The sequence below is a fragment of the Ceratotherium simum genome, chromosome 20 (genome assembly GCF_057802395.1).
Source record: "Ceratotherium simum simum isolate JZ-2026a chromosome 20, ASM5780239v1, whole genome shotgun sequence".
Lineage (NCBI taxonomy): Eukaryota > Metazoa > Chordata > Mammalia > Perissodactyla > Rhinocerotidae > Ceratotherium > Ceratotherium simum.
The window spans coordinates 42725564-42753559 of NC_141919.1; the positions used below are offsets into that span (position 1 = coordinate 42725564).

At 43.2% G+C, this 27996-nt stretch overlaps 1 protein-coding gene across 1 annotated transcript in view; it reads right to left on the reverse strand.

Moving 5' to 3' along the window:
• ELAVL2 (ELAV like RNA binding protein 2) overlaps window positions 1-27519 on the reverse strand; it is a 129781-nt gene extending 102262 nt beyond the window's left edge. The window contains exon 1 of the mRNA XM_087444686.1: window positions 27021-27519. The gene's annotated coding sequence lies outside the window, so the exon portion shown is untranslated. The remainder of the gene's footprint in view (window positions 1-27020) is intronic.
• Window positions 27520-27996: the final 477 nt, after the last annotated feature.

Sequence of the window (27996 nt, forward strand, 5' to 3'; positions counted from 1 at the left end):
CAGCCCTAGAACCCAGGTCTCCTCCAGTGCAAAACAGGATTTGGAACTCTACCTCCACCCCACCATGTGGGTGGGAAAAATGGAAATCATTTAGAGGACCTACATTTCCAAGGCTGATCACTGCATCTCTCACATCTAATTACAATATCTATCCCCATTTCCAGCTAAATAAGATTAATTCTTAGTCACTGATGCTTAATAGTCACTCCTGCTACTCCCAGCAGCCAACACCCTAGTCTGAAAGGGATGCAGATCACTAATTAGTGCATCAGCTACTGCGAGCCTGTAATTGCCTTACCACACCCAAGTCCCTTCTGGCTAGACTAAGCTTCTTCACAGACCTAATACACCAAACAAGAGACACACAGTTGGGCAAGAAATCTATTAAGAATTAGAAAACCCTGATAGGGCTCTATTTATCACTGAAAAGAGAAATCTAAGCTCTTTAGTTTTCCATTCTCTTTCCTTTCCCAAAAGCTATGAGAGCAAATCCACACAAGCCCTCGCCTTTAAAACACTTAGCTGTCCAAGGGCTCTGTGGTGCATAAGACAGATCGGATCTTTAAGCAAAATCTGAAGGACTCTCAATATTGTAGAAACAAAGCCTTTAAAGTTAATTTCTCCTAAAAAACTCTCATTAACATTAGTATCTTCAGTCTTCCAAAGAATTCCAGTTCAGGAATGAGAAAGGAAAAGAGCTATTGTTTTTGAGAGCTTTACTATGGCATCCCAATCAATCTATCCTCATAGGTATCATCGTTATTCCCGTTTTGTAGATCAGAAACTTTGTAAGGTTGGAGAGGCTGGGAGACTTGAATAAGGACCCTGAATTCTTAACCTCGAGTGTAACGGTCAAGTTCTAAAACAGAAGAGCTTCTATTCCTCACTCTCAGTTTATCTAGCACTGGCAGGTGTGACAGGCTGTCGGCTCACACAGGGGCCTAAGTGTGCCATGTCACCACCCGAGATGGCGCAGCCCAAGAGCAGCACCGTTGAACTGCCAGGAGCAAACGGCGGCATGTTTCACAGCCGCAGGTGACTCTGCAACCTTTAGAACACACTCTCCCCCCAGGTCCTTGTCCTCTCATCCAAGGATAACTTGACGTGGACTGCAGCCCCATTTGCTTTCTTAAAAAACTAGAATGAAATTTTAAAAAACCTTTCAAAAGACAGGTCATCATCCCCATCTTGACTCGTTAACTCCTTGTAACCTAAGGAGTGTGAGAATGGAAAGCTACTTCAGATGACTTGGTTTCTCTAAGTGCAGAATCAGTATAGAACCCTTCTCAGCGAACGAACCTACAAAATTAGAAAAACTCAACCTATTTAAAATAAGTTACAGTAAAAGTTTAAAGCTAAATTTTAAATTTAGATGGTGCAATGTTTGGAATTCGTATTCAAATACTAATTTAGATCTATCTTCATTTGATATGAGGGCCTTTAAGGGCGATGAACATCCTTTTTAAATCTCCTCAGCCATAAAAAAGAATGAAATCTTGCCTTTTGTGACAACATGGATGGACCTAGAGGGGATGAGGCGAAGGGAAACAAGTCAGAGAAAGAAGAACACCATATGATTTCACTGACATGTGGAATCTAAAAATCAAAACGAGACAGAAACAGATTCATAGATACAAAGAACAAACTGGTGGTTACCAGAGGGGAGGGTTTCGGGGTTTGGACAAAATAGGTGAAGCGGATTAGGAGGTACAAACTTGCAGTCATAAAACAAATTAGTCACAGGGATGTAATGCACCGTGTAGGGAATATAGTCAATAACATTTGTTGACAGATTGTGGTGATCATTTTGTAACATATAAAAATATCGAATCACTATGTTGTACATCTGAAACTAATACTGTATGTCAATTATACTTCAACTTTAAAAAAATCTCCTCAGAAGATTCCATTTTCATTTACTCAACAGAAGCCGCAGGAAAACCAGCATTAACATCCTCTCACTACTCTTCCGAAACAAGAGCACCTCATTTGGGCTTTTCAGATCAAGAATACATTCTACACCAATAAACCTTCCAGCTGGACCCAGTTTCAAGCCTAAATATTGTGAATTGTACAGCAACCCTTCCTCCCTTTTTTTTTTTTTTTTTTTGGTGAGGAAGAGTCACCCTGAGCTAACATCTGTTGCCAATCTTCCTCTTTTTGCTTGAGGAAGATTGTCGCTGAGCTAACATCTGTGCCAATCTTCCTCTATTTTGTATGTGGGACGCCGCCACAGCATGGCTGACAAGTGGTGTAGGTCTGCACCCGGGATCCGAACCTGCAAACCAGGGCTGCCAACGCAGAGAACATGCCAGACTTAACCGCTACACCACAGGGCCAGCCCCCTTCCTCCCATTTTTACTTTTCCTTTCAATTTGGAGCTGTATAACACAGACGCAGTTGCCCTGCAGACTTTCTCAAAAAAGCCCTTTGCCTTCAGAGATACCCTTACCCAGAGACCCCTAAAGGTATGAAATGTCACAGCCAGAAGAAATACAAAAGCAGCATTACTGGAAATCATCTCGAATTTAATGTCTATATTAAACTGCCTGATTTCTTTTAAACTAGGCAGAAATTTTCTCAGGTTGAAGATTTCATTTTTTACAGCCACAAGAGATTTCCAAAATAAAAAAGTGATTAATGTTTCTTATCTTGAATTTTGTGTTTGAAAGGAAATAAAAGTTTTACTATCATTCACTCAATAAATATTAAGCTCTGTGTACAAGGAACTATCAGAATATGAAAGTGTCTCTTCGCCTTCAAGGACTTCAGAGTATTCAGAGAAGTTTCTTGCAAAGGGAAATTCCAAAATACCAGTAATCCTCATCACCACCCACCAGAGGTATCCTAGCAAAGGGACTTTAGTTTTACATAGAAATCAACCCTACGAAGAATGCTAGATGCCACTGGTATGGATATTCCTTGATCAGCTCAGGGCATATAAAGGTCTCGATATTTGACAACAAAATGTTCAGGAATTTGTTACCCAGATTAAAATGCAGAAAATGTCTAAATGAGCAAATCTGAAACTTGAAGGAAACTAATTCTATCAGAATATTAAACAAATGTGGAATCATATACAGAAAAATAAATGGGGAGCCCCTCACCACTACCACCCCCATTTAGCATTTTAAAGGAAGAAGAGACTACTGTGGCATTTTTCCCAACCTGGAATGTACAGTGGAGCCCTGCCTGACAATGGTGGTTGGGATGAGATCTCACCTTCCTCCTTCTTACCCACCTAATCCTATGACTAATTAGTGGGGGGGGAGAGGGGAATAAATGCAGTGGAAGGTTTAAAAAAAAAAAAGTGCAGGTGTGTTCAACAGCTGACAAGAGGTTAAGACTCTATATACACCCACAGTACCATTTAGTCAATTTCTATTTAAGAAACAAACTAGGACAAGGAAACCAATGTAGGAAAAAAAAAATGCTTAGGTGAACTACTCCAAGGTGCATTTTTAGCTCACTTTGGACCATCCAAAGTGCTCCAAATGCGTGTACGCAGATGTGTGGGCATGTGCATATTTATAGAAAGTGTGGAGAGCACTATAAAAAAATACATGAATAAATCATAGAATGCTAGTGCTACAAGAGACTTCTGAGAGCTAGTCCACAGCCTCAATTTTTAGGTAAGACAAGTAAGACCCAAGACTTGGACCAAAGTAAAACTTGATAGTGACAGAATCTGGTCACAGCATTGAAGTCTTCAACAAGCTCACCTTCAATTATTCTAATTCCATGCATTTCTTCTTAAATTTACACTTCCTTTGCAAAGATGACTATCCACTCCTCCCTATAACACAGATTCTAAATTTTCTTTTAAGGCTCAAATGAGCCTCGCCCTGTTTCTTCCAGGAAGCCATTCGTCCAACCCAGCAGTTCTCCAAGTTGGGTCTGGGAACCCCTGAAAGTCCCTGAGACCTTTTCATAGATCCAGGAGGTCAAATCAATATCTTTTTCTCTCTCATTCTCTCATAAATGCATAGTAGTGCTTTCCAAAGATTCTGTGATGTGTTGTATCTGCTTCAGCATTCAGTCAGGTGCAATATGAGAATACAGCTGACTTCTATTCAGCCAGACATTAAAGAGACGAAAAAACGTAAAACTATGCCACTCTTATCACTATTTTTTCTGTTTTAGAAAAATACACATATCCTTCATTTTTCAAATGTTATTTAAAATATGTTATGGATTTTTTAACTAAACAAATATTTTTAAGCTTTTTCATCTTAATTTCCAAAATAAATATTGGTAAACACAACTTAAATAAACAAAAAACATCTTTGGAGTCTTCAATAATTTAAGTGTATAAAGGGGTCCTCACACCAAAAAGTTTGAGAATCACTGAACTAACTCATTGCTAAATAAGTTTTCTTTAATGGTGGATTTCTTTAACTTATATGGATAAACCTCAGAACAGCTTCCTATTGCTTTCCTTACCTTCAAAGACATGTTCCTCCAGCCCTGAGACTGTGTAAACTACTTCTTATGCCCAGTAGTAAACTACTTCTTATGCCCAGTAGTTATCTTAATCACTTTAACTTCCTTTGATATAGAAGTTTTATAAAAATGATAGGGGAACCATGACTATAACCAGAAAAGACACTTTATAAAGCATCGTAGTAAGTTATGTTTCATGTTGCACACTTACTTTGGTCTAGAAAATGCTTGGGAATCTTATGAATCTCTCCTAGAAGGAGTACATAGGATGTCAAGTCGTTTTTCATTTAGTGGATTCCACCATAGTCAAGCACCAAATCCCATCCCGTTTTCCTCCCAAAGTCCTGCTCTTTCCTTCCCAGGGCTGCTTTTGCCATATCAGCCTATGTCCTTTACTTCACCTTTCCTTTCACCAAGCCATCCTACAAAATTGTCCCCAGTCTGGTTTCTCTCAAGTTTTCTTTCTCTATTCCTATATTCCCAAGGCTTTCCAACGCCCCTCAGCATACAGAAATGGAAACGTTTCTTCCTGGGTTTCAAGGCCCTCTAGAAACCTAACCATTCTCTAACAGTCAAAACTGTTTACTCAGTGTACTAAGAGTATGCCATGCTTAATCCTCCTCTTTTTCTCCTAGAAAAAAAAGTCTCGCTCTACCTATATAGAACCTCCCAAGAGTGCCATCACATCTACCTAGTTTCATGAACCTTCTCCCAACTGGGCAGCAGCCCTCACCAGACCCCCTCCCATAATCAACTCATCGCATTTCCTGCCTATGGGCTGTCAACCAGACAAACAACTTAAGGACAGCATCCATATCCTACTGCTTCTGAACTCCCAAAGACCAGGCACGATGCTCGGCTCAACACAGGCACTAAACACTAACAAACTTTCAGACGTGGAGAGTGGTGAAAATCTACTAAAATTCTCTGAAAAACACAAGAGGAATTATCTTTTGAAGTAATTAGTAATTACATGTTAATATTTTTGCAAGTTAAAAAACATATGTGATGCAAAAAGATAACTGCTGAACTTCATAAAATTAAAGGTAGAAGTCTAATTCTTACAACCCACAGCCCAGAGGTTAACAGTTTCATTAACAATTTGAACATTTCCAAAGAGAATATAAATGTGTACAAGCACAGGTGAGGAAAGCAAATACTTTAACACATACACCGAGATAGGCTTTCTATAATGCTCTTTGCACCTTGCTTTTTACATTTAAATATCAGTACATCAAGAATTTTTTTTTTTTTTTTGTGAGGAAGATTAACCCTGAGCTAACATCCGTGCTAATCCTCCCCTTTTTGCTGAGCAAGACCGGCTCTGAGCTAACATCTATTGCCAATCCTCCTCCTTTTTTTTCCCCAAAGCCCCAGCAGATAGTTGTATGTCATAGTTGCACATCCTTCTAGCTGCTGTATGTGGGACGGGGCCTCAGCCTGGCCGGAGAAGCGGTGCGTCGGTGCGCGCCCAGGATCTGAACCCGGGCCTCCAGCAGCAGAGCACGTGCACTTAACCGCTAAGCCACAGTTAAGCCGCTAAGAATTTTCTTTATAGATGGATATATAATAGAGATGTGCCCGAATTAACTTAACCAATGCCCTGCTGATAAACATCCAAGGTTTTACTACTTCAAACAATGCTTGCAATAAATACCTTATACAAGACAACAAAAATATAAAGATAGACAATGAACCAGCAATTTCTATTTGCATTTTTAATTATGCTAGTTGCTGCCAAAGAGCCCTCTAAAAACTTATCAATTTACAATCCCACCAAGGCATCACCTGAATTTTAAAAAATGAAACAGATGGGCCGGTCTGGTGGCATAGTGGTTGGGTTCACAGGTTCGGATCCTGGGGTATGGACCTACACACTGCTCGTTATGCCATGCTGTGGTGGCGTCCCGCATACAAAAAAGAGAAAGACTGGCAATAGATGTTAGCTCAGGGCCAATCTTCCTACACCAAAAAAAAAAAAAAAAAAAGAAACAGAGAGAAAAGAGGGCACTGGGAGAAGGAAAGGCAAGTTAGGAACCAACCATGGGTCCAGAGTCACCAACCACTGTCACTATTCATAAGAAATTAGGCAACACATCTTTAGCACCAGTTCTGCATGTATAAATGCAGTTCTGCACGTATAAAATGAGAGTGTTGGTCACCACTGTGCGTAAGGGCCCCTCCAGCTCTAATATTCTCTGATGTCCTTGAATTTGCTATATATAAGAAATGCACATTAAATCTGAAGACCAAATACTTACTCTTGGGCTGCCCAGAAATAAACAAACGAGTGCTGGAAAAGTAAAACTGCTATACTGGGAAAGTAAATGCTCTGATAAAATCCCTGCTAGGAATTTAAAAATGGAAGTGAAATTGAGACTGGAGGAAATGGCCACCTAAGAGGAAAAATAAAAATTTCAAACGTAACAAACAAACAAAAGGATTATTTTAATCATTTGGGGGTTTTCCTAGTTTAAGACAAGCTGCATCTCAGCAGAAGAAATACAGCGAAATGGCTATCACCAGCAAAGACCAAAGCACCCCGATAGCTACTAATTAATAAAAAGTCACAAACATCCTTTTCAAGTTTACCATTTGAAAGAGTGGATGTTAACAGGAGATATGATTTGCTAAGCTAAATAAAAGCCTTCATTAACAAGAAGTGACAAGATCACAACCCTGCTGCTGATAAACTGCCAACATACCCGAGGCCTTCAATGAAGGGCAGCCCATTTAACATATTGCAGCTTTAAAATGAGTTGCTTTAGAACAAGCAGTTCTATGTCACGGCAGGCCTGCAACATACCAGATGGAGCTGCTGCTGCACCCTGGATTTTGTGTGTACGCGCACGTGCATGAGCGCATGTGTGTGTGCGCGTGTGTGTAGGGACCAGGTATGTACCACAGCAGTACCCAGCCCACTAACCCTTCTTAAGGTTAGCCTTCCGTGATTAGAGAACATCCACCTTAGACCTCAACTTCCCTAACCTGCCGCCAAAAAGACTCTGTGTTGAGCAGAAAGCAGCCTTTCTTCCCGACAGCCAGAGGTTTCACACTGCTATTAAATGACTGGCCTGGCGGTCATCCCTGGAGCCTGCCTCCTTAATCCTGGCAAACACAGCCACTTCTGTCCAGTCCTGAAGCAGGGATTTTTTTTTTTTTTAATGTAGCAGGTTTTGAAGCTGTATAAAACAGGTCACAAATACATGTAAAAGGCATAGCCTCAGTCTAGTCAAAGTGGTTACAGAAGCATCACATCTGATCACATACATCTTCTTGCACAGTCCAAGTAAACTGTTACACTCACCAGCTAGGAAACTGCAAACAGATACAGTAAGGTCTTAATTATTCACAGGCATGGATGGAGAGAAATAGTACTGTTAATACAAGTCATCTTAAAATATTAAATTATCTACTACCCAGCACTTAATTACTACTGTATAGTAATAATTAATGTCTGTAAAAAAAATACTAAAATGCTCAGTTTAAACATTAAGAATTTTGATTAACTCCAATTGGTCAAATATGTATGTAATACGTGGCAACTTCACAGTAACCAGAGTACCAAGGCTAAGTATAGCGCTAAATAAAAAAAAAAAAAACTTACACGCAGTATTTACCTGGGTCATGTGTAATTTTATAATTTTAATCTTTCTTTTAAAGAAACAGGACCTACTACAATCAAAGAACAAGACAGGATCACTGACACCAAGGAGGTTCCAATGTAGTGGAAAACAACATTTAAGAAGTGTCCTAAAAATGCAAACCGATTTAAAGAGCCATTAAGAACAGACAAGACACCGAGACAGTGGAGGCAAAATGGAAAGCTGTTATCCCAGCCCCTCCCCCACCCTCTCCCCCTAAACTCTCATCCCTGCCATCCACGCTATGCCAGAAGTAACATTATGCCAGAAGTAACATTTGAATTCTCCTCTCCTGAACTGAAACTTGTTTTACTTCTCTCCAAGTTCTCTCACTCAAGAGCGGAGGTTATTGTGTATATTTCCAATGGCTTCTTTCTACAACTAAGGAAAAAGAGGCTGAGATCCGAACGCTGTGATGAAATCAGATACAACAAGAAAAAACAAAGGCAACATCCATGTTAAACAATTCTAGATGATATAAACTAAAAGGGATTCCAAGTTTAATTACCTTTCAAAAGACCACATAATATTAAAAACAAGAGAAAACAACTGTTTTAGCCACTAGAGTCCATCTCTCTTTGGAAACTAATGAGTTAAGAATATATTCTAGTAAGTGTAATGATCTGATATTACATTAAAATATCATATCATAAATTCACTGTACTGTTTAGTTCTGATCACCTGTGTGATGAAGAAATGAACCACATGGAGAATCACTTCCTCTCATCTTCTTTAATGTCTTTTCTTCTTCCTTGTCTTTTTCTGATTACTTTGAGCAATTTCCCAGATTCTACCAAACTCTTAGAAACATACGTAGCTCTTTAGGATTAAGTGACTACCCAAAAGCCAGTCAGGTCATTTTAAGAAAAAAGTATTTTTCAATAAATGTCTGCCCAGGTCTCTACAAAGAAAACCGCCTAAGCTTCTCCCATCCCAACAAATATTTTAAAGACAACTCCAAATTAATATGGTGCTTGTTTTTTGTTTAAATTTAAAGGAATACTGGGAGGAACACAGTATTGTGAAGAAATGGGGTGGGCTGCCAAGATCTGGCAGAGAGGAGTTCTGTAAAAGGTTATTCATAAACTAACCAAATAATTCAATCAATGACCAACTACAATTTTGGGTGAGTTGGTAAAGTCCTTTTCCCAAGCAAAAAGCTTAACCGACATTCCTCTTTAGTTTTTACCACTTCAATCAATACCTTGGAAAAGTGCAATCAAAAAAATACTGATAAATTATACTTCAAAATCAGAGACAGCACATTTTCAAAGCCATAAGTGAAGAGAATAAAGAATGTAGATGCAGCAGGTCACTGCTGGACCTGGCATTCACTGTATAGTTTTTAGTGTGAAAACTGCTTAATTATTGTTGTTCTTAAGAGAACATTAAAATTTGTTTCTCAGCTGTTTAAAAAAAAAAAAAAATGCCAGATCTATGGTGGGATACAAGGTAGGTGGCAGGATCAGATCCAAGATTCAAAGTTCACCATGAATTTTTCAGGGAGAAGAGAGTTCAACTTGAGGACCTGTTTCTATTCTAATATTCTAATGCCTATAAAAGTAAAAACTAGAAAGTCTGCTTTTGTGTGAGTAAGGCAGGGAGAGGGTAGAAGGGAGGGAAGATAAAGTTAACAAATGAACTTCCCTGACCACCCACACTAAGGTAGGAGCCCCAAAGACTCTTCCTCCATTGCACAAATCACAATTATAAATAATAACTTCCAGAACTTGAACATGTGTCTGCTCCAATGAACTCTAAGTTTCATATCAGCAAGGACTCATCACGTTCACTACTGTATCTCGGTATCTAAGATGCTGCATGGCATACAGTATGAACACAAATATTTACTGAATAAATGAACTTTTGCACAGGAAACCAAGAAATTCTCACATATCAGCTAGAAAAATAATTGTTTTTAAACTACTGTAGGGCAGAAAAGGTTGAGCAACAACCTAAAAAAAGTGAATGGATGAGCAATCAGAAAGACAGCAAAACACCATGAAGGTGAGCATGCCAGGCACAACACAATCCCCAAAATTTAAATCCTGTGAAGCTGCAGGGCTAGAGAAGAGTTTAAAGCCACTAACAACAACTTTAAATTTTGTCAAAATGGTATAGTAAACATCAAATTTGCTTCATTTCTTTAGACAAGAATAAACAGGAAATAATCCTGGGGAATGGGGATGAGAAAGAAATGCCAGCCATAATGAAAAATTCCTTACAGATAAAGTTCCATAAAACTCCTTAGGGAAACTCTGAAATAAAATAGGACACCCAGACTTGACAACAAGTCCCTGGATTTCTTTACGTTTCTGAATTTCTTAGAGACCTGGGGAACTATAGACACATTTTACTCAAAATCTTTGGTTGTCTTGGCCAACTTCAAAAAAAAAAAAAAAAACAGAAATTAAAGTGAAGTGGTGCATAGTCATTAAAGCCAAAGTTTAGGACTGTAGTGTCCTATAAAATGAATTGATGTAAAAAGCTATTCAGCTTTGAATTCTCAACACCTATCTTAACTTCTGCTTCATCTCGTGTTGTCCTAAACCATGGCTAAATACTATGGAGCATCCTTGGCAGGATTCCACTTGACTGCCATGCTCTGCTCTCTGCTGTGTGCATAGCCTGTTTGGCCCATTTTACACCCGAGACACCTGCTTGAAATAAGAAGACAATTCGATTTTTTTTTTTTTTTTTTTAGGTTTACACCAGCTTCACAGAGCACAAGGATGATATTTATAGGCTTGAAGGAGTCAAATACACACACAGGGATAAGAAACCAAAGGACATGTTAACAAGCAGCTACCTCGGCTTCTCAATTCTAAGACATCTTGGATTGAAAGATGCACCACTAACTGCACAGCTCTGAGGGAAATAAAAATCACTACATTAAGTGGACACATTTATGAGATTCAAACACAATATAAAAATTGCACGTCTAAGACTTGAGGAAATATGGCATTAGTTAAAGCAATGTTTTTTCCTAAAATTTTCTTGTAGTGATTAAAATTCTAATAAGATCGCCTATCATTCATGGTTCACCTACAGATGCAAACAAAACTTAATTGACAGTAAGTTTCAAGTACTGTATTATCTCACTTTTCCTCTGTATTGTTATCTCTATTCCAAACTTTGAATTCAAGTGAATTAAATATTTCCCGAGTTTCTACTGCAAATAAGTAGCACAGGAGACTTAAGGAATAAAATAATAAGGTAGATGTCCCCTTTCCAGGGAAGAACAAAAAGATTATCTTGAATCTGTATTCTTCCCCAACCACCCTCCAACCAATTTTTCTGACAGTTAAGTTGGAGAAACAAGACGAATCAATAACAATCTTTACTGGGTGGATATCTTGTTGATTCAAGCTTGGACATCAGACATCCTATTAACTACCTGACCTGTGACTTTTTCTCTCAGAACAAAAACAGTGGTGTTTCTAAAAGCCCACCAGATCGGGAACATATTAGTTTCAGAAACTTAACAAGTTTAAGGAATAGCCTTTACCGTTTCTCCACTACAATGAGCTAGGGTTATCTGAATGTCACTTTCAGGGGGAATGGAACATATAGTATTTCAATCTTTTTTCTTGATTTTAACAGCATCCTAAAATAAGTCTGAAGACAGTGTCTTCATGCCCTCCCTTATAGAAAATAACCGATCCATACTTCATATGGTTCCAAAAAGTAATCCTGTAAGTCCACACTGCCAGCTGGCATCAGGAAGACACCAGCCTGTGATAGAATCCTTCCAGAAGTCACCTAGTTACAGGCCTAAAATGACGCAAGGTCAGAATCCTGGCATTCTGCTGCCAGTGCTACGGGGACCAGAGTGAAGCTTTTAAAACAAAAACCTGTCATAACAGCCCCACCATTGAGGAGCCAAACAGTAAAGTCTGGAGATGAGATACAGTCGCTGAGCTGCCGCTTGGATCTGTCTCTCCGGCCTCAGGCACCTTCAACTACAACCAGCAGAACTACCAGCAGTAGAAAGAACATCATTCTTGAGTCCAGGGTCAAAGATACTGAACTAGGAATCACAGACCTACGTCCTACTTTCCCCCTCGGTAGGCTGAATCCTTGGGCAAACCACCTGGCGTCTGAGCCTCATCATCCTCACCTATAAACTCATTTCCCAGGGAGCTGTGGTGAGGTCCTGGAAGAAACAGAAACACTGGGTGTCATCACCAATGCTCTCAACTCCTGGTTCCATCAGTGTGGGTGGTATGCCACCTTTAATTACTGATTCCATCTGTTTTTCTGTCCTAATAGCCAGGTCCATCAGCAACTAAAAACAGGCAGCTCCCTACTGCCCCCTCCCAATACGTTGCCAACTTGACCATCCACTACAAAATTTTTTACTCTAACTGCATTCTTAAGAGGCCATGCCTTAGAAGTTACTTTATAAGTTGTACAAAAGGGAAAAAAAACTCTCTTCACTTTTCCTCTCTAGATCACAAACTATGTTGTTCACCATGAAATCAAACTTTGCCCCCTACTGTCCACAAAATAATACCAATAGATTAGCCAAACTTTTTTAAAAGCAAGTCCAAGAAGCAAGGATACATATTATTCCCAAACAGCCAGTTCCAACTGAGGGAATGAGCCTCTCCAGCAAACCAACAAGACGAAGCAGCATACATGCCGTTCAATCACCTTTCAGAAGAAAGAAACAAAGTAATGTAAATGCCATTAATGCAGAAAAGCAACAGGCAGACCTGAGAACACCAAGAACGGGCATGAGAAAGCTACATATGATCAGCAGCCTTGAGAACCCATGTTCCTAGCAGATATGGTCTCAGGCATGTGGCAGACTCAAGGAGAAGGTGCAGATCCGTGCTCTTAAAGGCATCCCAGCTCTGACCCTTACTTGCTTTCTGCTAATGGAACTAAACTAAGAGGGAACGAGCCAAAGAAACGTTATAATCTTGATGACTTTTTCCTAAGTGTTTTGAAAAATAAATGTTATGCCCAGAGGAGGCTGCTGGCACATCATGCCATCGAGAGAATAAAACTCTGGGGGCAAGGCTGGGGGCTTCATGTAGCTCCACACGCCATGTGCCTGGGATCCGTTCTTCCTGGGACAACAGCAGAATTAGGACAGTCACAGTGGTGTCTCTCTCCATCCACAACTTAAAACTTGGCAGGTTCTGCACTGCATAAATATTCTTCACCTGTGACTGGCTCCTGGCAAACCAGGAAATATTTACTCATACCACGAAAGAGAATCAAACTGAACAAAAATGACATGGGAGGAAGGGGAAACACAAAAACCAAGCAAATAAATAGACACAAAACTGACAAGAAAAGCCACATACTCCCATCCCCAAAGCACTATCCACGACCTGGACATACCCCTCATGGCCAGACTATAGAGCTAGGTCTCTTTTCTCAATTCCTCAAACACTATTAAACCGGGGGAGGTGAGGACACGCTTGTGACATCTTTTAAATTATCATTTTCTGCCGCATCTCCTTGAGCAGACAGACCAAGGAATATGAGGACAAGGATGCTTTATAAACTTCTCTAAAGCTCTCAGGACCTCAGCATTTAGTATTAATGTGTGAGGAAACAATAAGTATTACACAATATTCCTGGTTTCTGAGCTTAGTCCCAATATAAAAAAACTTGAAGACTTGTTTTTTAAGAACCTTTAACAAAACCAAAAGAAACAACTTTAGATGAATTTGGAAAAGGTCTAGACTCCAAGTTAACCACCAACCCACATATACCAAAGTCTTTCTTATCACACAGTAAGAAGCTACATGGCAATGCTTCTCTACCTTTAGGGAGATAAAACACAGTTTTGTTTTGTTTTTACCACTTCTCAATTCCCCACCCCCATCCAACAACAAAGACACCCTGCAAACCCCTCCACCAGATGCTCCAGGGCACATCAAAATAAGCAACGTATTCATCTAAAAGAATATTAATCAAGGAAGATGCTTGGTACCAAGAGTTATTTTTAAGTGCCTCTTACAAATAAGGTCAGAATATATCTGCAATAATTTTTTTTTAAACATACACACAGTCAATTCAAAATTAGTTTTTTCAAATAAGCATACACTTTTACTCACACCCCAAATGTCAAAAAAGTTTGGCTGGGCTGGCGACTGTGCCAATTTTTAAAACTGCCAGCATTAAGCTGCTATTATTCTGAAGGGTTTTGCTAAGATGTTCAATACAGGGAACACACTCTAATTCCTCGTTATGACTGGCCCAGCTCAAGTGGCTGCCAGGAGAGCAGGGCTTTATAGGCATTGTTCCGTCCTCAGAAGCTACACTAACGCTGGGTTGATAAAAGAGATCTTCATATTTGTTGCCAGGCTGAACAAAAAGTTAACTAGAAATGTAAGTGCTTAAAGTCACCAAAAGGAAGGCTCTACACTGACATTTTTCTACCTACTTAGCATTCATCTGTATTCATCTCACTAGACATTAACACACACCAAAGTTGCTCTCTGCTATTCAAATCGGGCTATTATGCTCAGGAGTAGATTAATAATATCCACCTTCCTTATTGTGAAATAAAATTACAGCATTGGTCCAAACATGACAAGTGGAGCCTCTTTCTCCTTCTGCTGGCGCATCAGCTTGCTCTACTGCACACGTGGGAGAAAGCTTTGCTGAAGCTGCCCCACTGTTTCTAGAGAGGGGGAGAAAAGGCTGAAAACTGAAAAAAACAAGGGGGAAGAGAGAGAGAAACAACACACATATAAACCTCACACCAGGTAACCTCTCATATCAGCTCTTTTTTACAGCGATCTGAGGGGAGAAAGTCTTTTCTAAGCTGACACCATCAGCAACGAGGTGCCCAGGTGGGTCACCGGCCTCTTTTAACAGCTCGTAACAATCCTATTCGTTTTCACAGCACCAAGCAACTTCTGCTGACCCCAAAGCACCCGAACAAACACAAGCCGGCAACGGGCAGGAAGAAATTCCTGTTCCCAATGAGAGCAGGTCTAAAATCCCAGGGGGAGAGGAAAGGGAAGGGGAACTGATGGAAGCACATCTTGTAAAGGAAGGAGAAACTGTCTTGCCACCAGGGATTAAGGAAGGAGAGGTCCAAGACAAGACTTCTCTAATGGACATAAAGGAGACTACAAGATCCAAATTCATAAGGAGCCATCTAACATAATTCAAATATTATTTGCAAACACAAAGAAAATCAAAAGAATATGAAGTCTTTAGAACTACCACCTTTGTCTTTATACTTGAGTAAATTTTTTTAATTTCCACGGCGTTAGGAACTGTAGCAGAGTCACAAACTCAAACACCCACAAACACCAGGCAGTATTTTATTCTGAAGTGAAACAAACCTCCCTCCATATAAAGGGTGCAGGTGACCAATATGTGCTCAGCGTTGCTCCACCCTTCCAATTTTTCAAGAGACACGAAATATGGCTCTAGATCTTTACACGATATTTCCCAACACCTAAATCAATAATTCATTTTTTTTTTAAATACAGTTTAGGCCAAATAAAATAGCTACAGACCATACGCAGCCCATGGGCCACCATTTGGGACCTGTGGCAGAAACTATCAGTCCTTTGATACCCATTTCTCCCCTTCATCCTCCAATAGCAGCAACTCAGTCACAGAAGATATTCTTCAGTGAGTAAAATGTAACAATACTCTTAAGAGCCAATGCAAAAGTGGGAGCCAGAAAGAAAATAAAGGAACTCATGTCCCAGAATTGCCAGGCTCGACGTAGAACTAGCACAGGGCTCAGAAGCTTAGGAGACTCAGGGACAGAGGGCTAGCACAGAGGTGTCAGAAAGGAGAGGAATGCTGTGAGTAGTTCAAGTTCCTTGCAGAGACAATGGCAGGGAAGGGATGAAAGTCAAAAGCACTGATGACCTGGTATTTGGAAAAAGCCCATGAGTCATTCACAGCCAGAGGCCAGAAAGGACCCTAAGGGTTTAAACAAAATAAGCCAGCAACCAATAAGAAGCACGTAGGGGAGAGACAGTGATGTTACAGAAATAGGCCTTACCTGGGAATAAGTGATAAAAAATTGCTCACTCCATAATAAACTATATATTTTAAATGTTCTGGATAGCTCTGCAATAAAGGCGGGTGGTCCTCACGTCACCAGAGGTACCTCCAGCAGAGAGAGGCAGCATCAGTGAAACAGGAAAATCTCACTTTTGAAAATGAGTTCAGAGGAAACTCAAGATCAAGTACGATCAATTCCAGGAATATTTCTCCCTCCTTACCCAATTCACTGAATTTATTTTCAAATACACTGTGATTTATTTGCTTTGAGAAATACCTCTTGTACTTCTGATATACACAAATGATGCCTAAAGAATAAAAAAGGTGTTAAACATCCTTTAAGAACTGAACAAGTGAGCAATTTCCAATAACTTACTTGACAAGGCATCCATCAGTGACTTTTCACTTGGGGTGGCGAGAGGGAATTGAAACAAGCAGGAAAAAAATGTATTTCTGTGTAAACTCCATTTTGTGATGCATTGGAATAGATCCTCGATAAGAGATTAAACAAAATTCAAATCAGGAAAATATGGACTGATTATTTTAATGTAAATGCTTAAATTTAAAAATTTGATTTCTCATTGAAAAAAGATGGAAAATTTAAATTAAGACATTTATATTCCTGGAATGGTAGCTGGCTAAATTCTCATAATTTCACATGTAATCTTTTAGCATTATTTATACTTTCAAGAAAAAATGCATTTTAAGCTTCCTTCCAAATTCTATCCTCACAGATACATTTATATCTACTTCCATACCGAAACGTTCAAAGTCACAATTCTCCCAAAAACCTCCCTGCAGTTTTGGAATTTTCTCTTTCTCCATGATAGAAATATACATTACATGATGGTATGTTATAAAGAATCACTAAAAACAATGGTTCATAATAACACATTGAAGGCCAAATATATATAACTAATCTATGGGGACCACCTATTACCACCTTTCCAACTCAGTAAACATCGTCATTCCACTGCCAAAAATCTCATACCTCAATTTGCTCTTCTTTACTCCGTCCTTGAGATGTGGAGGGTCAGGTTTTAAATTCAAATAAGGTTAAGGAACCAAGGACATAAGTAATTGAGCCAAAACTAGAGAAACTTCAGACTTCCAGCCTAGTATTTTCCACCTGGCTCTGCTAAATTAAGAATTTCAATCCAAGTGACAAAATCTACTGAGGCAAGACAAGGCAGTAGCTAAGCTGGCAGCACTGTGCTCACAAGAAGACCTTAACATGTGTAATATTTGTTTACAAAATCAGAATGGACTTTAAAACACACCATGAGGAGACGAGAAAGCTTCCAGTCCGCCTTCCATGAAAGATCAAGGCCCACATTGAGAACACTACAGCAGACAAGAACCGATCAGAATGACTCTGCCCTGCTCTCATCAGGGTAAGAAGACAACTCCAATTTTCCAAGAGCTATTTCCCAAATAGAACCTTATTTTAACACTCTTTACTCCAGAAGGCAAGATGGTAAAAACTGTATGGAAATTTCTGTGTATGTGCCTTTCTCTAGAGAGGGCCACTGCTTTCTTCAGATGCTCAAAGAGACTCAGAACTCCTCAATATTAACAAGAAATTTCAATTTTACAGTGACTCCATAATAAGCAAATACAGGAAAGCTAAGAATTCTAAAACAACAACGGCCATTATTCTCATAGCAGATAAAATTAGTCAAGAAAATAATGACTGAAGCTTGAAGTGAGTTTGACCACTGCTAACCAAAAGCAAAATGAAGTAAAATGAAAACTCATCCTGAAAGAACAGTTACTCCATTTGATATCTATGAAAATAGGGATTTCTGTAATATTCCATTAATAAGAGTCTTTAAAGTTGCTGAAATCATCTCCGGTAATACAGCCCACAACAACAAAAATTCTACAGGAAAAGAAAAGCTAGTCATGTAGAACATAAATTTCCTTTTTATGAGACAGACTTTTTTTAATTCGAGGTAAAAAGGCTAATATGAATCTATCATTATGAGATTAGACAAGGGAAAAATATACAGATACCTCAACCTAGAAGTTCAAAACTTATCTAAAGCGTTTAAAACCTTCAACATGTTTAAAAAAAAAAATTTAACATTTTACGACAACTGTCTCACAATAAGTCTGAGAAAAACTGTCAAGTTTTTTTCAAATAAAGGATTTCTAAAAGTGGGAAAGGAGGTCTTGCCTGTCAAATCTATTTATTTTCAGGCAGAAAGTGAGAAAATGGAAATGAGTAATATAGACAAGCATTAGGAAAGTGCAAGTTAAAAAAAAAAACAACAACACAGTTACGTGCAATTAATAAGACAACCTCTAAACTGGTTTGGTTTTAAACCCATGCCATCTATCCTTTGACGCTCTAGGTTATTTCTCCTATTCCACTCCTTCCTTAAGCATCTATCCTTCTCTGCATGAAGACTTCTTACAGGGAAAACCCTTCCCTTAACTGTCATCACACAAAACGATTCAGCAACATTCAAAAGGGAAACATGCAGTTAAGAGTATCAATGAAATTGATGCACTAAAAACCTAACCCATAACTCTGAAAAAATAAATACTACCAGCTTTACCCAAAATAAATATTTTTATGTAGACCAATTTCTGGAAACTCAGCACTGGTACTGAAGGGGAGGATGCCCATGGGAATGTACCTAGCACAGTATTACTCACAGAAGAGTCGCCTTTTGTTTTGTTTTAGGTAAGGGAATACAATCCTATAGATAAAGAAAGTCATCTTCCCTTAAAAAAATTCTCCTGTGACCTTACTAAAATTAAAGTTATGATACACATCACGCATGCTAAAAGCCAAATCTATTCATTTCCCATTAGCGGAAAAATTTCTAACTACTCCATAAAACCTCTATAGGATTTTACTATACTACTTCCTATTTTTAGTTTAGATTCCAAGTTACCAATCCTATTTCAACCATAAAAGTGTATCTTTTAATACACAAAAGCCTTAAAACAAATTGCTGCCTTTCAAGCCTAAGTGCCTTCTGTTTCTACTTAGCAGATTTATATTATCTGAAATCAAGAAAACCAACTATGTAGAATCAAATAAATAGACGATAACCATTCTTCCCAAATTAGAAACATATAAAACAATGGATCTGGCATTAAAGTACACAACATGTGGGTTCTGTGAGTAACCAGAACCAGTGAAGACTTCCACATATGTAAAATGAAACTGGCCAAAGCAAGTGAACATTCTACGCATCTAATATCAGCCATAGAGTTAATTCAAGAATTGGGTGTGGCAGCACCAGCCCATAAAGCCTTCAATTTCCAACAGTTCTATAATATATTGGCATAAAGCAGTAATGCTGGCAGCTAAATATTAACAATCGAGAAAGCCTCTAACCAGAATAAACTACATCATCTGTGGGTCCCAGTGCAAAAATGAAAGTACAGGGTCCCCTTGTTCAAAAATTAAGAATTTGAAAGGGGAGAGGTTATGACTGCACAGGTCACACGACTATAAAGCCGCCCTGCCTCCAACCAAGGAGCCATACTAAAAAAAACAAAAACCTCAAATGTGGTAGCTTATTATGATTATCAGCCTGTCCAGCTGAGTATCCAAAGAATCAGAAAGAACTGGGGAAGACTGCTATGGGCACGTTTTCCACAGGGTGGCACACCATCCAGGCCTACACCACCTCACCTATACTGCCCCCCGCCAAGGCCATCAAAAAAATAATCTGACCAGGCTAGGTACTGCAGATCTCTAGCCTCCCTTACTTCCCAATAAACATTACTGGTGACAAAGACGGCAATAAGAATGTGATAACGTGGTAGATTTAACAGGATTTCAAATAAGAGCAAAAGAACTGACCCTACCACGCAAGGCCAAGCGATCAAAAGGCGAATGGTCAAGTCAGTCTTGATAAGATGCTATTTCGGAGTATCCAGTTCTTTGGGGAAAAAGAACCCGAAGGGTAATTCGCCACTGTGTTGCTCTTGTGCGATACTAACACCTGAAAAGCATCACAGGTTTAAAAAAAATTTTTTTCCCCCCCAAAGGAAGAGAAAAAGGTTGATCCCAGCTTAGAAGTCATGGTATTCCGGATGGCTTTGTTGTGTCCTTAAAGAGAACCGGGGACTTGCTTCTAGAAGAGAAGAAGAGAAAGAGAGGTTGGGGGAAAAAGCAGTATTTTTTAAAATTATAATCACGTTAACAAAAGCAGCACGGAAGGCTGGAATGGCTGAAAGTGATAAAGATTCAGCCAGGAACATCTGTCTGCGTTCAAAGAACCAAAAGGCTGGATTAAGGAATGGAGTGGTAGAAATGCCAGTGACAGCACTGTTCTTCATAAGCCACTGGGAGCTGGGTCTTAACTAAAAGCACCGAAACCCAGAGAAAGACCTTGTTTCTCTAGTGGAGAAGCATTAAGTGGAACAAACCAACCAAAAACCCAAAACCAAAACACGATCTCGAACAACTAACATATCCGGAGCCTAGAAAAGGAAAATAAGGTTCAGTAGTCAATACCCTACGGCCTGGCCAACACTGACCATTTTGAGGTACCTGTTCTACTCCAGCAGCATATCCTAAACTAAAATTCTCTTGAACCATGGGGAAAGAGTGTGTGCAGCTCCAAACAGCTGACCGGACTTGATCCCTAAGAGCAAACACTACAGAGTGGAGAAAACACCTCAAGACAGGGGAAAGAGAGGGCTTTAAATGCCTAAGGCTCTGTCTTTGAAGGGGAAATAAAAAACCTCATTCCCCGAAAGGTGGCAGCACAAAGTTACCCAAAGAGGCCATAAGGGGCCAGTTTTGATCACACAAACACAAAAATATGCTCTCAAGAATGAAAAGAAAAAAGCAGAGGAATCATAGAAAACTGGATGTATTGTGTTTCTTCATAATCTAATTTTTCCTACCCCACCCCAGCCACATCGTCCAGATGTTTTCTTCTTGCCCCCTTTTCCTCCCCCATTTCCAAGGGAAGTTTCTTTCAGTGTGTACCCCCACACACACCTGAGCAGTGTTATATGAACATTCCTACAAACCTCTTATAAAGACTAGCCCAAAAACAAATGCAGTAACATTCTAGTCCATCCAGCAAAATAGTCACCATTTCTAGACCCAAAGATCCAGATGAAAAAGTAGATCACAGAAAGCTTTGCCACTCGCTCACCAAAATGGAGACTCCAGGTCAGCTTCCGCAAGAAAGAGCGACCTCAGCACAAATGAAAAATTCAAACGACTCGGAGGAAACAATTCTTCAGAAAACTGTCTTCAAGGGCAACTAAACAGTATTTCAAACAAATCGATTTTACTTAAGAGGATGGGGAAATTACACCCCAACTGGTATTCAAGTGGTTTTAAATGGACTTATTTGCCATAGGTTTGGAGGCTGAGCTACATTTTTATGAAGACAATTATTAGGATAGCTCCAGCAAAAAATTAAGTTTTAAAAAGCTCTTTGTCCTTGCCGGAGGTATTTCATTTGGCATCGTTAAGCACCATTCTTTGGAGAGGATATAAAGGAGAGTAGATAACCGGTAACAAATCCTCCCTTTCTCACATTTCAGAAAATGAAAAGAGAAGACAGGGGATGGAAATTTCATCATAAAGATGATCTTTTAAAAGGCACACTATTTTGAATGACCACCTAGACAGCTCTAACTCCGTGCTCGCAGCTCACATCCAGAGGCAAGGTTTTGCGCTCCGGCCCTCTAGGATAACAAGTAGGCTTTTAAGGAAACGCCTTGGAAAGGATGTTTGCTGGTCATTGTCACGACCGCTGGAGGAGCACCTGCTGGTGGACCGATGCCGGTCTGCGCGAGACTCCGCCAATCCCCCCAGTGCACGCGCGCTCGTCCGTGCTCGTCCCCCAGTGCTCCCGGCCGAGCTGGAGGCGCAGCCGCCGCAAGCCCCGCGAGCGAGCCAGAGCCCGGAGCCGGCCTCGCCCGGCGGCCCGGCGCGCCCCGCGATTCCCGCCCAGCGCACCGCTCGCGCGCAAACCCGGGATGCGACCACGAGTGGCGACCTCGCGCAGCTGCGCCCGGCCTCCCCTAACACCGCGGAGGGGGGAGCGCGGCCCGGGGGACCCTCTGCTCGGCCCCGGGCGCCCACGGTCCCCTGCCACCTCCGCGCGCTGCGCGGCCGCTGCAAGTCTCCAGACGCCCTGGGAGCTCCAAAGACCGCGCGCGAGGAGGCGCCGGAGCAAGTGGGCACGCCACCAGCCACCACCCAGCTGGAGAACCAGTGCACACAGCTCCCACCGGGCCAGGTCGCCAGGCCACCACAGGAAGCCTGCCCTTTTTCTAGAAAAGCCCCCTCCCCCACTTTCCCTCCAATACACTCACCTGCGTCTGGGCGCAGTTCCTCTCGCGCTACACGCGGCCGGCCCCGGGCACGTCCACGCCTGTGCACGCTGCCGGGCGCGACTGGCCCCGCTCGGCTCCCGCCGCCCCCAACCGGCTTGTGCCCACGGGAGGGGCGGTGCCACCTCCCGAGGCGCCCAATGCCCTCCACTCCCGCCGCGAGGGGCCGAGCTCCAGGAACTTCGCGTGCACCACCTCCGCGCCCCCACCCGCGTGCCCGCCCTGAGCCCGGACGAGGGCTCCCGCCGAGCCGAGGCCGGGGTCCGCACGGCGCCGCGGCGGCGCGCACAGCCTTCGCCTCGGCGGCCAAAAGAGAGCCGGGCGGGGCGCGGCACGCCCGCCCTCCCCGCGCCCCCCGCACTTGCCTGCTGCCCCTGGCGCTGCGGCGGCTACGGCTCGCGCCGCCGGCCGGCAGCACAGCCGCGGAGGAGCCGCTCCGGGCGGGCTCGGCGGAGAGGCGGTGGCGGCGGCGTCCCCAGTCCTGGCGGTGGCGGGAAGGCGGGCTGGAAGCCGGTGGCACCCCCGCCCCACCCGCACCGCGCCGGCCTCCTCACCGGGCCGGCAGCTGCCTCAGTGACGCCCCGGCGCCGCGGGCCCGCCGTTTGTAGCGGGGCGGGGAGGAGGGGCTTGCCTGGAAGAGCGCCAGGAGGCGGGGCCGGCGGCGAGTTCGCGGCGCCGCATCCACCGCCGCCGGCGCGTGCCCTGCCCGGCCGCCCCGCTGGTCGGGGCCGGCGAGGAGACGCCCGGCTGCAGCCGCCGGGCTCCGTCCCTCCCGGCCTCCGCTGCCCAGCGAGCTCCCTGCCCAGATTCCCCAGGCCGCGCGCACAGCCACGCGCGCCCAGGGGCGGCGGATTCCAGGTGCGAGTTTGCAAACCCCGGGGCTCGGGGCGCCAACCGGGAGCCGGAGCGATTCGCGCGGGGGTTACTTTGATATATATGTGTATCAAATACATCTATATACATACATGTACCCATATATTGCAAGCGGAGTTAAAAGGCTCTTTTTTTCCCTACTTCACAACCGAAGGGTCCTGTCCCTTGGCGGAAAACTAAAGGCTTAGCCCCCGCCGCCCCTCTCTGCCTCTCTAGATGGAATTTGACGTTCAGAGAAGCCCCAGGTACCTGTGCGGGGTGCTATACTCTGCTTCAAATGCAAAGTAGGAAATTCTGCACTCAACTATACAAGTGCCTGCCGCTCGCCGCATCCTTCCAACGCCCCCCACCGAAGCCCCGAAATGGCCAACTCTTCACCGAGGGGGCGTCCCACCGGTGCCTCTCCTTCGCCCGCCCCCACGCCCGGCTCAATCGCTTTTCCCCAGAAAAACCTGTGCCTGTCCTCAGACCCAGCCCCACGACTGGGAGTCAAAACCGACCCCGAGCCCCGCCGCGGGAGCACGTTTTTACACCTGCTCAGCCGCTTAATTAGGAGAGCACCTGTCGTGTTGGGTTGTGGGTTTCTGGGGTTTTTTTTCATTGCAAAGGCTTCCGTTTTAACCCTTCCCCCTAAAAGGCTACGTTTAAAAAATCACCTGTCATACCTACCTGAAATCGCAGGAGGTAAGAGAAAGGAACTGAGCAGTGGGCGACTGAGTCGCCGCAAGAACGTGACCGAGGTTACAGCTTCAAGGGCATGATGCGGGTTTGATGCAGCAAGGTCCGCTAAGGGCGCCCAGCGCTCCCCGCCCCCACGCGACGGGCGGGGCTGGGGGAGAAGCCGGGAAGGACTCCTCTAACCCCGGGCCGGTGGGGGAGGCAAAATTGCCCTCTTGGGCGAAGTCAGCTCAGGCACGGTAAAGTAGGGGGCTCAACCACGATCGAAATGGAGACAGTCCATGCCTCAATTTAGGGGGACCTAGACTGGGGACACCAGAAAGAGCTAATTGATTCTATATTAACATTTCTGTTGTCACCCCGTATCCGATTAGCAATTAAATGACCTTAATTGACTTTGTACGGGTTCCTGGGAAAACCGCTCAAAGCGCCTGCGCCTCTTTGACCTTCCTCTAAACCGTTAATTATAATCTTCCCATCCCAGGCAGGCGGGATTGCTAAAAACGCCTGTTTCCAAACGTTAGGCAAAAATGGGCCTACCAAATTTGCCAGTCCAAACCTAAAACTCTTAGAAGGCCCTGCTTCCTGCAGCTGACTTCTTGAAGTTATGGGAGACCTCTCTCTCAACCGAGTTCCCCAAGTCTTCCAAACCTCTTCTACCTGCAAACCTTGCGTTTTAGTGGAGAACTCCAGAACAGATTGGCTTAATAAAATGGGGATGCCCAAGCAGTCGGTGAAAAGAGCTAAGGGGAACTCAGGAGTGCCTGATGTAAGACAAACACAAGGAATGACAGCAATAACTAAGGGAGACAGTTAATTTCTTTAACACGCCCCAAAAGGCGACTTTTAAATACTCAACATCTTTTTTTGCAAACTTATTTGTTCAGATTCTGACAAATCTTTCAGATGTCCCATTTAAGAAGCCATTTTACTAAAGAAGTCTTGCCGGCCCAAAGAGATTTCCTACGCTTCCATCCCCAAAACATGCATGCCTTTTTCCTGACCTTTAAGAACTGATTTTCAAATAGGAAAATAATTTATTCGGTAACTATTGTCTGCTCTGCACCTCCCCCTCCCCCCCATTTTAAGCTTATATCTCATAGGTTGCAGTGTAGGCCTAAGAAATTAACCATCTCCATCTCCCTCCCACTCCCAACATCCAGAGGATGGGTATAATAAATAGGGGTGTGGGGAAGGGCTGAAGGTTTAGAATCTTAACCAACAGAAATGTTTGTACATGAGTGGGGGAGGGGAGAGAACGCATGCATTTTGGGGAGAAAGTACAGAGAGACACCCCTCCCGGCCCAGCAGTGTTAAGAGTAGATACTAAACGGTTGACTATTGCTCTCACTCGCACCACAATAAAGCCAGATCTGCAGCTGGTAATCACAAGAGAAAATACCCAGTCTCCACATCAGTCTCGCTAACCCGTACTTGAAAATGGAAAACGGGGAACCTATCCAACCTCCAATTTGCCACAGTTGTATAGCTCTCATATTAATTCTTTACAGACGTGAAATAGGTGGGTACGTAGCAACGTGCTGGGCATAAATTAAGCAACAATGGCCACCAGAGGTCCTGTTCGCGGCGGAGCTCCCATGGTGGGCACTGCCACCTTGCCATCCCCAGTCCCCACCGCCCCAGAGATGGGAGAGTCGAGTCTGGAGGAGGCTGGCCGCGCGTTGGCTTTTCGAACCCGGAGAGTGGGTGGGGTGGAGAGCAGCGAGAAATTCACAACCCCGGCCGGCTTTGTACCTTTCCCCCATCGTCTCCCTCTCAAGCCCCACACGGGCGCTCTCACGCACACACTCACCCACACCTCCTCCTGCCAATAATTTAAACTTCTCTTAGGCAAAGGCAGCCCCTCATTCACCGCCACCACCACCCGCTCCGCCCTCCCCGCCCCTCGAACGCCCTCCCTCTTTCCCACATCTACCCTGGATTCTTTTTTTTCGCAGTAAAAGCCAGCTGGTTTCTCCTAAACCCTGAGAAATCACAAAAGTTAAAATGAAGCATGTGTCTGCCCAACGTCTCATCCCCAACCATCTTTCTCCCGGCGTCAGTTTAACAATAGCTATTCGAAAAAAAAGGGGAGGGGGGCGGTAAGGGAAGGGGTGAAGACTACGTCGCCGAGTTGGCTCCCGGGGTGGCTGCGAAGCCTCGGGGCTGCGAAGGGGCTCCCCCTCGCCCCGAAGGCGAAGTCAGCCGCGTAGGACCAAGGACAGGGCTTGGAATCCACTTCCCAGCGCCCAGCACAGCGAGGCTCCCAGGCAGCCGCCGCTGCACAGACACAGCTCCCAGGATCTTATTTACGCTTTTCTGAACAAAGGGAATCTCATATCCGGTACAGGCTTAAGAATTCGGCCCCAAATTGGCTATCTTCTTTTAAAAAAGAATCACGGTCACTGGCGCCCGTGAATTACAGCCCGCACACCTAGCAATGATGAGTTTTGACAGCTTCTACCCACCCCAGCCCCAGCCCAGCCCCAGCCCTCAGGCAGCATGTACTTTTTTCAGTCAACTACAACTCGCTGCCTGGTGCAGCATCTAAATTCCATCTGGCCATCTCATCTCCTCAGCACATGTTATCTGGTTAATGCAATTAAGTCTGGGATTTTCGCTGGTCTAATCTACAAGTCCGGGCTTCTGATTCCCCTTAACAGTATTAAAGCCTCTCTGGTCCTTCGGTTGCTTTGCGAAAGTAGAGGCATGCATCCCCCAAAACCCAAGTTATCCCTCTCTTCCCACGAAATGAACTTGCAACCTCAATCCCGAAGCTCACTCAACATCTAGACTCCCACTGTACCCCTGCTCTACCCTGGCCACATTTACCACTTAAGTTTCTGCCACTGACATTTGCGAATATTCAGTACGTCAAGCACGCGTCCATCGTCTTTTAGTCTAGCTCTCTAGAATTAAAAAGCAGAGCAGTAGCTTTGATATGAGACAAACATGTGCAATTAACTTCATATTCTGTATTCCGCTCACTTACAGGTTTTCTGGTTTTGCCAGCGCATCGCTGCAACTAATGATTAAAGAAACCAAACCGAAACTTACCTTTCTCCCTTAAGGTTTTTGTGTATGTGTGTTTTTAAAGTAACGGTGCAGTTCTCCCAATAAGGATGAGCAAGAAGCTGCTGGATAGTTCTCTTAAGACAGCACGAAACCTAAACTGTGCTCGGCTTAAAAGAAGCAAATAAAAAGAAATGCTTTCGACCCCAAAGTCCAACGCTAAAAGAAATGGCGAAAAAAAAAATATGAAAGGGGAGGGGAAACTTAAAAAAGAGAGTTTTAAAAGACGGAGAGACTACCCTCCTATTGCCGTTCAACTAAACAAAAAGGGGCAAGAAAAACAAACGAAGGAACAAAGAAAAGAGACGAAAGAAGGTTTTTTCAAAAAGACGATGTCTTTCTCCTTGTTGCTTTTTAGTAGGTCGCTACAGGAGTAGGCTGCTGCATCCCTAACTGAGAACAGAAATAAGGGGGGAGGACGTCTTAAAACGGAGGTGGACTGGACCACAGATTTATAGCACCGTATCACCAACCCCTTCTCTGCCTCCGCACTGCCGTGTGTGCAGCTGCTCTGCCAGGCTCCTATCCCGGGCAGCACGCGCGGAAGTATACGCCGAGTCGCGCCACAACGCAACTTGCTCATCTCCCCAGGATCCTGATTGGTCCAGACGCCTCCATTGAGGCCGCCCAGACGAGGCTGCGTGATGTGATTGGTTAGAAACTTGTGTCACTCTCGAGAGCTCAATGGAGTCCCGTTTCAAGGTAAGTTGTGCGGGGAGGTACACACTTAACACTGGCGGCGAAGGGAAATGCAAGAAGCAAAAAGAGATGGGGAGAGCGCAACGTGGGAGGGTTGGAACCGTACTATCAGAGTTTGCGATATGGCACGATCTCCTTTCCTCTTAAATCTTTCTGCTTCCGAAAGACTCATTTCTTTGCCATCACTGCCGCATCTATGGCACGTTTCTTTATAACATTAAACTCTGTCTGGTATGTATGAGTCATTGAGAGCTCCCTCTCT